Source organism: Ambystoma mexicanum, chromosome 4p (genome assembly GCF_040938575.1).
Source record: "Ambystoma mexicanum isolate Mex_15411 chromosome 4p, UKY_AmexF1_1, whole genome shotgun sequence".
NCBI classification, from domain to species: Eukaryota; Metazoa; Chordata; class Amphibia; order Caudata; family Ambystomatidae; genus Ambystoma; species Ambystoma mexicanum.
Genome location: NC_090927.1, coordinates 39129007 through 39142476, shown reverse-complemented (window position 1 = coordinate 39142476; position 13470 = coordinate 39129007). Strand labels below are relative to the sequence as shown.

Here is a 13470-nt window from a genome sequence, read left to right as displayed (position 1 = left end):
AATGATAAGGTTGCTGGTTGGGATAGCATGGGCGCATACTGATAGAGCCAACGTAGGTCTTTGAGCAAAGATTCAGGAAATAAGGATGGTACATTTTATGGTGTTAGATGCAGTGGGGCAGGTTTACATGAGGGCAGTTTCAGAGAATGAGCAAGTATTTCAAAATGTATTTTCTGGCTGTGTGAGGGACTTGAGAGGTCTTCAAGCAGACCCTTGGAGTATGTTTAAAGTCTCTCACAAAATAAACTCTAGAAAAGACAGGTGGGGCACCCAAGCCTAGCGGCCAAATAGTGAGGCGACTGCATGAAAGGCAAATGCGAAAAGAGGCAAAGAGGGGTAGCACAAGGGGATGCAGCCAATTTCGACACTTCTGTTTCTGGTGATTGTCTTGCCCCTGTGCCCACGAAAGGCTCTGGGGAACGCAGGCACAGTTGCGGCTCAGGCATGGACAGTCTGCAAGGCCCTCCTTCGGCATAATAAAAGTGCCCTTGTGAGCCTGGCTGTGTTTAAATCACACAGCAGGGAATGCAGCTTTCAACTTTCCCTCACTGGCCACGAACGGCCACGAACAGACAGGTTCTATAGACCAAAAAGCTAGGAGGAACCCTGGCCACTTTTAAATGAGGGTGGGTTTTGAACTACAGTTCCTTCAGGAGCAAAGCCTGGATTGGCCTTCCTGGATGTTCCTGTGGCCCGCTGGATGCTTTAATGGGCTGGATAAAGCGTTCTGGAGGATGGAATCCTCTTGGGTTCAGTCTGGGAACTTCTGGGAGTTCATCTGCATAACCCAGCCCCGTCCACCCTTCTTGACCTGGCCGGCAGTTACCTTGCTCTGTTACTAGAGGGCGCGTTTGGACTCTCTTCATGAACCGTGTGCCTCACAGGTGTGATAATGATGTAGTTTGGGGTTTGTTTTTGTGGCATGCTACCTGTCACCAGCCGCAAGCAGATCAGCATGAGATCTGATGTCAAATAACAGCATAACAAACTGTGACATAATACAAACCTGACATAAGCGATGTAAGCAGCGAGTATAACGAAACCGGCTGAACGCACACAAGAAAACTAAATGATGGAAGTGGAAACACATAATTAATCATGCATATATATATAGGAAAGGAGCAAAACTCTCTGCAAATGGGAAAAAAAGCGACCTGCTTACAAAAGGGACTTTGGGGGAGGAGAATTAAAAACTGGTAAGAAAAAAGGGCTGAAAAGAGTTAGGTATATATCCAGCGAGGGAGGGGTTGGAAGTTTGTGGCATCTTACCTGTTTTGGAGCATATCAAAATAACTAGCTCAAAATTCAAGCATCGAAGGATGGGACTCTTGATTGATGAATGGAAGACATCTGAAGTACAAAACACTATACATTCAAGTGAAGCTTTTCAGATGGATCGTATTCTCTCTGGAGTTTTGAGTGTGGAGTTGTGTCACATAATCTTCATCAACAAATCATAAAATCGCAGCCTTCTTAGCGCAGTAGGCAGCGCGTCAGTCTCATAATCTGAAGGTCCTGAGTTCGAGCCTCAGAGAGGGCACAAGTGTTTTTTGTTTCAACAAATACAATTGGACATATTTTTTCTAAACATGAAGAGGAGCATGATGTTCAGTAGACCGCAACGCGGTCCTTGTGAATCACAGGATTGGATTCTTTACTGACGCAGAAAAGAAATATGATTGCCAAATACCAAAGAACCAATTGGGGCTAGCTGCGTTTTATTTGAATATTTCTATCTGGACTTTGTGAGTAGCGTGGTCTCAAATCATGCTCTCCACCAGGTTATCCAAAGAGCCTCCAACGGAGCCTTCTTAGCGCAGTAGGCAGCGCGTCAGTCTCATAATCTGAAGGTCCTGAGTTCGAGCCTCAGAGAGGGCACAAGTGTTTTTTGTTTCAGCAAATTCAATTGGACATATCCTTTCTAAACATGAAGAGGAGAATGATGTTCAGTAGACCGCAACGCGGTCCTTGTGAATCACAGGATTGGATTCTTTACTGACGCAGAAAAGAAATATGATCGCAAAATACCATAGAACCAATGGGGCTAGCTGCATTTTATTTTAATATTTCTATCTGGACTGTGTGAGTAGCGTTGTCTCAGATCTGGTTCTCCACCAAGTTCTCCAAAAATACTCCAGCAGAGCCTTCTTAGCGCAGTAGGCAGCGCGTCAGTCTCATAATCTGAAGGTCCTGAGTTCGAGCCTCAGAGAGGGCACAAGTGTTTTTTGTTTCAGCAAATTCAATTGGACATATCCTTTCTAAACATGAAGAGTAGCATGATGTTCAGTAGACCGCAACGCGGTCCTTGTGAATCAGAGGATTGGATTCTTTACTGACGCAGAAAAGAAATATGATCGCAAAATACCATAGAACCAATGGGGCTAGCTGCATTTTATTTTAATATTTCTATCTGGACTGTGTGAGTAGCGTTGTCTCAGATCTGGTCCTCCACCAAGTTCTCCAAAAATACTCCAGCAGAGCCTTCTTAGCGCAGTAGGCAGCGCGTCAGTCTCATAATCTGAAGGTCCTGAGTTCGAGCCTCAGAGAGGGCACAAGTGTTTTTTGTGTTTCAGCAAATTCAATTGGACATATCCTTTCTAAACATGAAGAGGAGCATGATGTTCAGTAGACCGCAACGCGGTCCTTGTGAATCACAGGATTGGATTCTTTACTGACGCAGAAAAGAAATATGATTGCCAAATACCAAAGAACCAATTGGGGCTAGCTGCGTTTTATTTGAATATTTCTATCTGGACTTTGTGAGTAGCGTGGTCTCAAATCATGCTCTCCACCAGGTTATCCAAAGAGCCTCCAACGGAGCCTTCTTAGCGCAGTAGGCAGCGCGTCAGTCTCATAATCTGAAGGTCCTGAGTTCGAGCCTCAGAGAGGGCACAAGTGTTTTTTGTTTCAGCAAATTCAATTGGACATATCCTTTCTAAACATGAAGAGGAGCATGATGTTCAGTAGACCGCAACGCGGTCCTTGTGAATCAGAGGATTGGATTCTTTACTGACGCAGAAAAGAAATATGATCGCAAAATACCATAGAACCAATGGGGCTAGCTGCATTTTATTTGAATATTTCTATCTGCACTTTGTGAGTAGCGTGGTCTTGGATCTGTTTCTCCACCAGGTTCTCCAAACATACTCCAGCCGAACCTGCTTAGTGCAGTAGGCAGCGCGTCAGTCTCATAATTTGAAGGTCCTGAGTTCTTTCCTCAGAGAAGGCAGGCCTCTTATGTTTCAGGTAATAACTTTTCAAAAACGTTGACAGAATGAGTACAATGTTTGGTATTTTGCAAATGTAAGCAGTCCCTGTGCAAACTTTCTGGCCCTGTGTTCCCACGCCTTCTCCTTGTGCCTTCCAGAGCCCATCAGGTGCACTATGAACTAATGGCAAAACATGGTTGTGCATATAAGGTTGATGCCGCACGAACCCTGCTATGGTTTTTCATATTAATAAGCCTCCGTGCAGTGTCCATCGCCGCCCTAGTGGCGTTATGGCTCTGTAGTTGGTCCGGATAAGCCCAGGGTACCCAGGCCGTAATCTGTAAAGGAAAGAAAAAGGTAAGTGGGGCCAACCAGTGGGGAAAAGAGGGGTCAGTTCAAACAAACAGGTTCTTTCGAATAGAGGTGGGGCAGTTTAAAATGATAAGGTTGCTGGTTGGGATAGCATGGGCGCATACTGATAGAGCCAACGTAGGTCTTTGAGCAAAGATTCAGGAAATAAGGATGGTACATTTTATGGTGTTAGATGCAGTGGGGCAGGTTTACATGAGGGCAGTTTCAGAGAATGAGCAAGTATTTCAAAATGTATTTTCTGGCTGTGTGAGGGACTTGAGAGGTCTTCAAGCAGACCCTTGGAGTATGTTTAAAGTCTCTCACAAAATAAACTCTAGAAAAGACAGGTGGGGCACCCAAGCCTAGCGGCCAAATAGTGAGGCGACTGCATGAAAGGCAAATGCGAAAAGAGGCAAAGAGGGGTAGCACAAGGGGATGCAGCCAATTTCGACACTTCTGTTTCTGGTGATTGTCTTGCCCCTGTGCCCACGAAAGGCTCTGGGGAACGCAGGCACAGTTGCGGCTCAGGCATGGACAGTCTGCAAGGCCCTCCTTCGGCATAATAAAAGTGCCCTTGTGAGCCTGGCTGTGTTTAAATCACACAGCAGGGAATGCAGCTTTCAACTTTCCCTCACTGGCCACGAACGGCCACGAACAGACAGGTTCTATAGACCAAAAAGCTAGGAGGAACCCTGGCCACTTTTAAATGAGGGTGGGTTTTGAACTACAGTTCCTTCAGGAGCAAAGCCTGGATTGGCCTTCCTGGATGTTCCTGTGGCCCGCTGGATGCTTTAATGGGCTGGATAAAGCGTTCTGGAGGATGGAATCCTCTTGGGTTCAGTCTGGGAACTTCTGGGAGTTCATCTGCATAACCCAGCCCCGTCCACCCTTCTTGACCTGGCCGGCAGTTACCTTGCTCTGTTACTAGAGGGCGCGTTTGGACTCTCTTCATGAACCGTGTGCCTCACAGGTGTGATAATGATGTAGTTTGGGGTTTGTTTTTGTGGCATGCTACCTGTCACCAGCCGCAAGCAGATCAGCATGAGATCTGATGTCAAATAACAGCATAACAAACTGTGACATAATACAAACCTGACATAAGCGATGTAAGCAGCGAGTATAACGAAACCGGCTGAACGCACACAAGAAAACTAAATGATGGAAGTGGAAACACATAATTAATCATGCATATATATATAGGAAAGGAGCAAAACTCTCTGCAAATGGGAAAAAAAGCGACCTGCTTACAAAAGGGACTTTGGGGGAGGAGAATTAAAAACTGGTAAGAAAAAAGGGCTGAAAAGAGTTAGGTATATATCCAGCGAGGGAGGGGTTGGAAGTTTGTGGCATCTTACCTGTTTTGGAGCATATCAAAATAACTAGCTCAAAATTCAAGCATCGAAGGATGGGACTCTTGATTGATGAATGGAAGACATCTGAAGTACAAAACACTATACATTCAAGTGAAGCTTTTCAGATGGATCGTATTCTCTCTGGAGTTTTGAGTGTGGAGTTGTGTCACATAATCTTCATCAACAAATCATAAAATCGCAGCCTTCTTAGCGCAGTAGGCAGCGCGTCAGTCTCATAATCTGAAGGTCCTGAGTTCGAGCCTCAGAGAGGGCACAAGTGTTTTTTGTTTCAACAAATACAATTGGACATATTTTTTCTAAACATGAAGAGGAGCATGATGTTCAGTAGACCGCAACGCGGTCCTTGTGAATCACAGGATTGGATTCTTTACTGACGCAGAAAAGAAATATGATTGCCAAATACCAAAGAACCAATTGGGGCTAGCTGCGTTTTATTTGAATATTTCTATCTGGACTTTGTGAGTAGCGTGGTCTCAAATCATGCTCTCCACCAGGTTATCCAAAGAGCCTCCAACGGAGCCTTCTTAGCGCAGTAGGCAGCGCGTCAGTCTCATAATCTGAAGGTCCTGAGTTCGAGCCTCAGAGAGGGCACAAGTGTTTTTTGTTTCAGCAAATTCAATTGGACATATCCTTTCTAAACATGAAGAGGAGAATGATGTTCAGTAGACCGCAACGCGGTCCTTGTGAATCACAGGATTGGATTCTTTACTGACGCAGAAAAGAAATATGATCGCAAAATACCATAGAACCAATGGGGCTAGCTGCATTTTATTTTAATATTTCTATCTGGACTGTGTGAGTAGCGTTGTCTCAGATCTGGTTCTCCACCAAGTTCTCCAAAAATACTCCAGCAGAGCCTTCTTAGCGCAGTAGGCAGCGCGTCAGTCTCATAATCTGAAGGTCCTGAGTTCGAGCCTCAGAGAGGGCACAAGTGTTTTTTGTTTCAGCAAATTCAATTGGACATATCCTTTCTAAACATGAAGAGTAGCATGATGTTCAGTAGACCGCAACGCGGTCCTTGTGAATCAGAGGATTGGATTCTTTACTGACGCAGAAAAGAAATATGATCGCAAAATACCATAGAACCAATGGGGCTAGCTGCATTTTATTTTAATATTTCTATCTGGACTGTGTGAGTAGCGTTGTCTCAGATCTGGTCCTCCACCAAGTTCTCCAAAAATACTCCAGCAGAGCCTTCTTAGCGCAGTAGGCAGCGCGTCAGTCTCATATTCTGAAGGTCCTGAGTTCGAGCCTCAGAGAGGGCACAAGTGTTTTTTGTTTCAGCAAATTCAATTGGACATATCCTTTCTAAACATGAAGAGTAGCATGATGTTCAGTAGACCGCAACGCGGTCCTTGTGAATCAGAGGATTGGATTCTTTACTGACGCAGAAAAGAAATATGATCGCAAAATACCATAGAACCAATGGGGCTAGCTGCATTTTATTTGAATATTTCTATCTGCACTTTGTGAGTAGCGTGGTCTTGGATCTGTTTCTCCACCAGGTTCTCCAAACATACTCCAGCCGAACCTGCTTAGTGCAGTAGGCAGCGCGTCAGTCTCATAATTTGAAGGTCCTGAGTTCTTTCCTCAGAGAAGGCAGGCCTCTTATGTTTCAGGTAATAACTTTTCAAAAACGTTGACAGAATGAGTACAATGTTTGGTATTTTGCAAATGTAAGCAGTCCCTGTGCAAACTTTCTGGCCCTGTGTTCCCACGCCTTCTCCTTGTGCCTTCCAGAGCCCATCAGGTGCACTATGAACTAATGGCAAAACATGGTTGTGCATATAAGGTTGATGCCGCACGAACCCTGCTATGGTTTTTCATATTAATAAGCCTCCGTGCAGTGTCCATCGCCGCCCTAGTGGCGTTATGGCTCTGTAGTTGGTCCGGATAAGCCCAGGGTACCCAGGCCGTAATCTGTAAAGGAAAGAAAAAGGTAAGTGGGGCCAACCAGTGGGGAAAAGAGGGGTCAGTTCAAACAAACAGGTTCTTTCGAATAGAGGTGGGGCAGTTTAAAATGATAAGGTTGCTGGTTGGGATAGCATGGGCGCATACTGATAGAGCCAACGTAGGTCTTTGAGCAAAGATTCAGGAAATAAGGATGGTACATTTTATGGTGTTAGATGCAGTGGGGCAGGTTTACATGAGGGCAGTTTCAGAGAATGAGCAAGTATTTCAAAATGTATTTTCTGGCTGTGTGAGGGACTTGAGAGGTCTTCAAGCAGACCCTTGGAGTATGTTTAAAGTCTCTCACAAAATAAACTCTAGAAAAGACAGGTGGGGCACCCAAGCCTAGCGGCCAAATAGTGAGGCGACTGCATGAAAGGCAAATGCGAAAAGAGGCAAAGAGGGGTAGCACAAGGGGATGCAGCCAATTTCGACACTTCTGTTTCTGGTGATTGTCTTGCCCCTGTGCCCACGAAAGGCTCTGGGGAACGCAGGCACAGTTGCGGCTCAGGCATGGACAGTCTGCAAGGCCCTCCTTCGGCATAATAAAAGTGCCCTTGTGAGCCTGGCTGTGTTTAAATCACACAGCAGGGAATGCAGCTTTCAACTTTCCCTCACTGGCCACGAACGGCCACGAACAGACAGGTTCTATAGACCAAAAAGCTAGGAGGAACCCTGGCCACTTTTAAATGAGGGTGGGTTTTGAACTACAGTTCCTTCAGGAGCAAAGCCTGGATTGGCCTTCCTGGATGTTCCTGTGGCCCGCTGGATGCTTTAATGGGCTGGATAAAGCGTTCTGGAGGATGGAATCCTCTTGGGTTCAGTCTGGGAACTTCTGGGAGTTCATCTGCATAACCCAGCCCCGTCCACCCTTCTTGACCTGGCCGGCAGTTACCTTGCTCTGTTACTAGAGGGCGCGTTTGGACTCTCTTCATGAACCGTGTGCCTCACAGGTGTGATAATGATGTAGTTTGGGGTTTGTTTTTGTGGCATGCTACCTGTCACCAGCCGCAAGCAGATCAGCATGAGATCTGATGTCAAATAACAGCATAACAAACTGTGACATAATACAAACCTGACATAAGCGATGTAAGCAGCGAGTATAACGAAACCGGCTGAACGCACACAAGAAAACTAAATGATGGAAGTGGAAACACATAATTAATCATGCATATATATATAGGAAAGGAGCAAAACTCTCTGCAAATGGGAAAAAAAGCGACCTGCTTACAAAAGGGACTTTGGGGGAGGAGAATTAAAAACTGGTAAGAAAAAAGGGCTGAAAAGAGTTAGGTATATATCCAGCGAGGGAGGGGTTGGAAGTTTGTGGCATCTTACCTGTTTTGGAGCATATCAAAATAACTAGCTCAAAATTCAAGCATCGAAGGATGGGACTCTTGATTGATGAATGGAAGACATCTGAAGTACAAAACACTATACATTCAAGTGAAGCTTTTCAGATGGATCGTATTCTCTCTGGAGTTTTGAGTGTGGAGTTGTGTCACATAATCTTCATCAACAAATCATAAAATCGCAGCCTTCTTAGCGCAGTAGGCAGCGCGTCAGTCTCATAATCTGAAGGTCCTGAGTTCGAGCCTCAGAGAGGGCACAAGTGTTTTTTGTTTCAACAAATACAATTGGACATATTTTTTCTAAACATGAAGAGGAGCATGATGTTCAGTAGACCGCAACGCGGTCCTTGTGAATCACAGGATTGGATTCTTTACTGACGCAGAAAAGAAATATGATTGCCAAATACCAAAGAACCAATTGGGGCTAGCTGCGTTTTATTTGAATATTTCTATCTGGACTTTGTGAGTAGCGTGGTCTCAAATCATGCTCTCCACCAGGTTATCCAAAGAGCCTCCAACGGAGCCTTCTTAGCGCAGTAGGCAGCGCGTCAGTCTCATAATCTGAAGGTCCTGAGTTCGAGCCTCAGAGAGGGCACAAGTGTTTTTTGTTTCAGCAAATTCAATTGGACATATCCTTTCTAAACATGAAGAGGAGAATGATGTTCAGTAGACCGCAACGCGGTCCTTGTGAATCACAGGATTGGATTCTTTACTGACGCAGAAAAGAAATATGATCGCAAAATACCATAGAACCAATGGGGCTAGCTGCATTTTATTTTAATATTTCTATCTGGACTGTGTGAGTAGCGTTGTCTCAGATCTGGTTCTCCACCAAGTTCTCCAAAAATACTCCAGCAGAGCCTTCTTAGCGCAGTAGGCAGCGCGTCAGTCTCATAATCTGAAGGTCCTGAGTTCGAGCCTCAGAGAGGGCACAAGTGTTTTTTGTTTCAGCAAATTCAATTGGACATATCCTTTCTAAACATGAAGAGTAGCATGATGTTCAGTAGACCGCAACGCGGTCCTTGTGAATCAGAGGATTGGATTCTTTACTGACGCAGAAAAGAAATATGATCGCAAAATACCATAGAACCAATGGGGCTAGCTGCATTTTATTTTAATATTTCTATCTGGACTGTGTGAGTAGCGTTGTCTCAGATCTGGTCCTCCACCAAGTTCTCCAAAAATACTCCAGCAGAGCCTTCTTAGCGCAGTAGGCAGCGCGTCAGTCTCATATTCTGAAGGTCCTGAGTTCGAGCCTCAGAGAGGGCACAAGTGTTTTTTGTTTCAGCAAATTCAATTGGACATATCCTTTCTAAACATGAAGAGTAGCATGATGTTCAGTAGACCGCAACGCGGTCCTTGTGAATCAGAGGATTGGATTCTTTACTGACGCAGAAAAGAAATATGATCGCAAAATACCATAGAACCAATGGGGCTAGCTGCATTTTATTTGAATATTTCTATCTGCACTTTGTGAGTAGCGTGGTCTTGGATCTGTTTCTCCACCAGGTTCTCCAAACATACTCCAGCCGAACCTGCTTAGTGCAGTAGGCAGCGCGTCAGTCTCATAATTTGAAGGTCCTGAGTTCTTTCCTCAGAGAAGGCAGGCCTCTTATGTTTCAGGTAATAACTTTTCAAAAACGTTGACAGAATGAGTACAATGTTTGGTATTTTGCAAATGTAAGCAGTCCCTGTGCAAACTTTCTGGCCCTGTGTTCCCACGCCTTCTCCTTGTGCCTTCCAGAGCCCATCAGGTGCACTATGAACTAATGGCAAAACATGGTTGTGCATATAAGGTTGATGCCGCACGAACCCTGCTATGGTTTTTCATATTAATAAGCCTCCGTGCAGTGTCCATCGCCGCCCTAGTGGCGTTATGGCTCTGTAGTTGGTCCGGATAAGCCCAGGGTACCCAGGCCGTAATCTGTAAAGGAAAGAAAAAGGTAAGTGGGGCCAACCAGTGGGGAAAAGAGGGGTCAGTTCAAACAAACAGGTTCTTTCGAATAGAGGTGGGGCAGTTTAAAATGATAAGGTTGCTGGTTGGGCTAGCATGGGCGCATACTGATAGAGCCAACGTAGGTCTTTGAGCAAAGATTCAGGAAATAAGGATGGTACATTTTATGGTGTTAGATGCAGTGGGGCAGGTTTACATGAGGGCAGTTTCAGAGAATGAGCAAGTATTTCAAAATGTATTTTCTGGCTGTGTGAGGGACTTGAGAGGTCTTCAAGCAGACCCTTGGAGTATGTTTAAAGTCTCTCACAAAATAAACTCTAGAAAAGACAGGTGGGGCACCCAAGCCTAGCGGCCAAATAGTGAGGCGACTGCATGAAAGGCAAATGCGAAAAGAGGCAAAGAGGGGTAGCACAAGGGGATGCAGCCAATTTCGACACTTCTGTTTCTGGTGATTGTCTTGCCCCTGTGCCCACGAAAGGCTCTGGGGAACGCAGGCACAGTTGCGGCTCAGGCATGGACAGTCTGCAAGGCCCTCCTTCGGCATAATAAAAGTGCCCTTGTGAGCCTGGCTGTGTTTAAATCACACAGCAGGGAATGCAGCTTTCAACTTTCCCTCACTGGCCACGAACGGCCACGAACGGCCAGGTTCTATAGACCAAAAAGCTAGGAGGAACCCTGGCCACTTTTAAATGAGGGTGGGTTTTGAACTACAGTTCCTTCAGGAGCAAAGCCTGGATTGGCCTTCCTGGATGTTCCTGTGGCCCGCTGGATGCTTTAATGGGCTGGATAAAGCGTTCTGGAGGATGGAATCCTCTTGGGTTCAGTCTGGGAACTTCTGGGAGTTCATCTGCATAACCCAGCCCCGTCCACCCTTCTTGACCTGGCCGGCAGTTACCTTGCTCTGTTACTAGAGGGCGCGTTTGGACTCTCTTCATGAACCGTGTGCCTCACAGGTGTGATAATGATGTAGTTTGGGGTTTGTTTTTGTGGCATGCTACCTGTCACCAGCCGCAAGCAGATCAGCATGAGATCTGATGTCAAATAACAGCATAACAAACTGTGACATAATACAAACCTGACATAAGCGATGTAAGCAGCGAGTATAACGAAACCGGCTGAACGCACACAAGAAAACTAAATGATGGAAGTGGAAACACATAATTAATCATGCATATATATATAGGAAAGGAGCAAAACTCTCTGCAAATGGGAAAAAAAGCGACCTGCTTACAAAAGGGACTTTGGGGGAGGAGAATTAAAAACTGGTAAGAAAAAAGGGCTGAAAAGAGTTAGGTATATATCCAGCGAGGGAGGGGTTGGAAGTTTGTGGCATCTTACCTGTTTTGGAGCATATCAAAATAACTAGCTCAAAATTCAAGCATCGAAGGATGGGACTCTTGATTGATGAATGGAAGACATCTGAAGTACAAAACACTATACATTCAAGTGAAGCTTTTCAGATGGATCGTATTCTCTCTGGAGTTTTGAGTGTGGAGTTGTGTCACATAATCTTCATCAACAAATCATAAAATCGCAGCCTTCTTAGCGCAGTAGGCAGCGCGTCAGTCTCATAATCTGAAGGTCCTGAGTTCGAGCCTCAGAGAGGGCACAAGTGTTTTTTGTTTCAACAAATACAATTGGACATATTTTTTCTAAACATGAAGAGGAGCATGATGTTCAGTAGACCGCAACGCGGTCCTTGTGAATCACAGGATTGGATTCTTTACTGACGCAGAAAAGAAATATGATTGCCAAATACCAAAGAACCAATTGGGGCTAGCTGCGTTTTATTTGAATATTTCTATCTGGACTTTGTGAGTAGCGTGGTCTCAAATCATGCTCTCCACCAGGTTATCCAAAGAGCCTCCAACGGAGCCTTCTTAGCGCAGTAGGCAGCGCGTCAGTCTCATAATCTGAAGGTCCTGAGTTCGAGCCTCAGAGAGGGCACAAGTGTTTTTTGTTTCAGCAAATTCAATTGGACATATCCTTTCTAAACATGAAGAGGAGAATGATGTTCAGTAGACCGCAACGCGGTCCTTGTGAATCACAGGATTGGATTCTTTACTGACGCAGAAAAGAAATATGATCGCAAAATACCATAGAACCAATGGGGCTAGCTGCATTTTATTTTAATATTTCTATCTGGACTGTGTGAGTAGCGTTGTCTCAGATCTGGTTCTCCACCAAGTTCTCCAAAAATACTCCAGCAGAGCCTTCTTAGCGCAGTAGGCAGCGCGTCAGTCTCATAATCTGAAGGTCCTGAGTTCGAGCCTCAGAGAGGGCACAAGTGTTTTTTGTTTCAGCAAATTCAATTGGACATATCCTTTCTAAACATGAAGAGTAGCATGATGTTCAGTAGACCGCAACGCGGTCCTTGTGAATCAGAGGATTGGATTCTTTACTGACGCAGAAAAGAAATATGATCGCAAAATACCATAGAACCAATGGGGCTAGCTGCATTTTATTTTAATATTTCTATCTGGACTGTGTGAGTAGCGTTGTCTCAGATCTGGTCCTCCACCAAGTTCTCCAAAAATACTCCAGCAGAGCCTTCTTAGCGCAGTAGGCAGCGCGTCAGTCTCATATTCTGAAGGTCCTGAGTTCGAGCCTCAGAGAGGGCACAAGTGTTTTTTGTTTCAGCAAATTCAATTGGACATATCCTTTCTAAACATGAAGAGTAGCATGATGTTCAGTAGACCGCAACGCGGTCCTTGTGAATCAGAGGATTGGATTCTTTACTGACGCAGAAAAGAAATATGATCGCAAAATACCATAGAACCAATGGGGCTAGCTGCATTTTATTTGAATATTTCTATCTGCACTTTGTGAGTAGCGTGGTCTTGGATCTGTTTCTCCACCAGGTTCTCCAAACATACTCCAGCCGAACCTGCTTAGTGCAGTAGGCAGCGCGTCAGTCTCATAATTTGAAGGTCCTGAGTTCTTTCCTCAGAGAAGGCAGGCCTCTTATGTTTCAGGTAATAACTTTTCAAAAACGTTGACAGAATGAGTACAATGTTTGGTATTTTGCAAATGTAAGCAGTCCCTGTGCAAACTTTCTGGCCCTGTGTTCCCACGCCTTCTCCTTGTGCCTTCCAGAGCCCATCAGGTGCACTATGAACTAATGGCAAAACATGGTTGTGCATATAAGGTTGATGCCGCACGAACCCTGCTATGGTTTTTCATATTAATAAGCCTCCGTGCAGTGTCCATCGCCGCCCTAGTGGCGTTATGGCTCTGTAGTTGGTCCGGATAAGCCCAGGGTACCCAGGCCGTAATCTGTA

The 13470-nt window shown here is 45.1% G+C and overlaps 17 non-coding genes across 17 annotated transcripts; all 17 read left to right on the top strand.

Moving 5' to 3' along the window:
* Positions 1-1467: 1467 nt before the first annotated feature.
* Positions 1468-1540, top strand: TRNAM-CAU (transfer RNA methionine (anticodon CAU)). The gene has a single exon. It is a non-coding gene; the product is annotated as a tRNA-Met (tRNA).
* A 265-nt stretch (positions 1541-1805) lies between these two features.
* On the top strand, positions 1806-1878 carry TRNAM-CAU (transfer RNA methionine (anticodon CAU)). Its single transcript has one exon. It is a non-coding gene; the product is annotated as a tRNA-Met (tRNA).
* A 264-nt stretch (positions 1879-2142) lies between these two features.
* On the top strand, positions 2143-2215 carry TRNAM-CAU (transfer RNA methionine (anticodon CAU)). Its single transcript has one exon. It is a non-coding gene; the product is annotated as a tRNA-Met (tRNA).
* A 264-nt stretch (positions 2216-2479) lies between these two features.
* TRNAM-CAU (transfer RNA methionine (anticodon CAU)) lies at positions 2480-2552 on the top strand. The gene has a single exon. It is a non-coding gene; the product is annotated as a tRNA-Met (tRNA).
* A 267-nt stretch (positions 2553-2819) lies between these two features.
* On the top strand, positions 2820-2892 carry TRNAM-CAU (transfer RNA methionine (anticodon CAU)). The gene has a single exon. It is a non-coding gene; the product is annotated as a tRNA-Met (tRNA).
* Positions 2893-5113: 2221 nt separating this feature from the next.
* TRNAM-CAU (transfer RNA methionine (anticodon CAU)) lies at positions 5114-5186 on the top strand. Its single transcript has one exon. It is a non-coding gene; the product is annotated as a tRNA-Met (tRNA).
* Positions 5187-5451: 265 nt separating this feature from the next.
* TRNAM-CAU (transfer RNA methionine (anticodon CAU)) lies at positions 5452-5524 on the top strand. Its single transcript has one exon. It is a non-coding gene; the product is annotated as a tRNA-Met (tRNA).
* Positions 5525-5788: 264 nt separating this feature from the next.
* On the top strand, positions 5789-5861 carry TRNAM-CAU (transfer RNA methionine (anticodon CAU)). Its single transcript has one exon. It is a non-coding gene; the product is annotated as a tRNA-Met (tRNA).
* Positions 5862-6125: 264 nt separating this feature from the next.
* On the top strand, positions 6126-6198 carry TRNAM-CAU (transfer RNA methionine (anticodon CAU)). Its single transcript has one exon. It is a non-coding gene; the product is annotated as a tRNA-Met (tRNA).
* A 2221-nt stretch (positions 6199-8419) lies between these two features.
* On the top strand, positions 8420-8492 carry TRNAM-CAU (transfer RNA methionine (anticodon CAU)). Its single transcript has one exon. It is a non-coding gene; the product is annotated as a tRNA-Met (tRNA).
* A 265-nt stretch (positions 8493-8757) lies between these two features.
* TRNAM-CAU (transfer RNA methionine (anticodon CAU)) lies at positions 8758-8830 on the top strand. The gene has a single exon. It is a non-coding gene; the product is annotated as a tRNA-Met (tRNA).
* Positions 8831-9094: 264 nt separating this feature from the next.
* On the top strand, positions 9095-9167 carry TRNAM-CAU (transfer RNA methionine (anticodon CAU)). Its single transcript has one exon. It is a non-coding gene; the product is annotated as a tRNA-Met (tRNA).
* A 264-nt stretch (positions 9168-9431) lies between these two features.
* TRNAM-CAU (transfer RNA methionine (anticodon CAU)) lies at positions 9432-9504 on the top strand. Its single transcript has one exon. It is a non-coding gene; the product is annotated as a tRNA-Met (tRNA).
* A 2221-nt stretch (positions 9505-11725) lies between these two features.
* TRNAM-CAU (transfer RNA methionine (anticodon CAU)) lies at positions 11726-11798 on the top strand. The gene has a single exon. It is a non-coding gene; the product is annotated as a tRNA-Met (tRNA).
* Positions 11799-12063: 265 nt separating this feature from the next.
* Positions 12064-12136, top strand: TRNAM-CAU (transfer RNA methionine (anticodon CAU)). Its single transcript has one exon. It is a non-coding gene; the product is annotated as a tRNA-Met (tRNA).
* A 264-nt stretch (positions 12137-12400) lies between these two features.
* TRNAM-CAU (transfer RNA methionine (anticodon CAU)) lies at positions 12401-12473 on the top strand. The gene has a single exon. It is a non-coding gene; the product is annotated as a tRNA-Met (tRNA).
* Positions 12474-12737: 264 nt separating this feature from the next.
* Positions 12738-12810, top strand: TRNAM-CAU (transfer RNA methionine (anticodon CAU)). Its single transcript has one exon. It is a non-coding gene; the product is annotated as a tRNA-Met (tRNA).
* Positions 12811-13470: the final 660 nt, after the last annotated feature.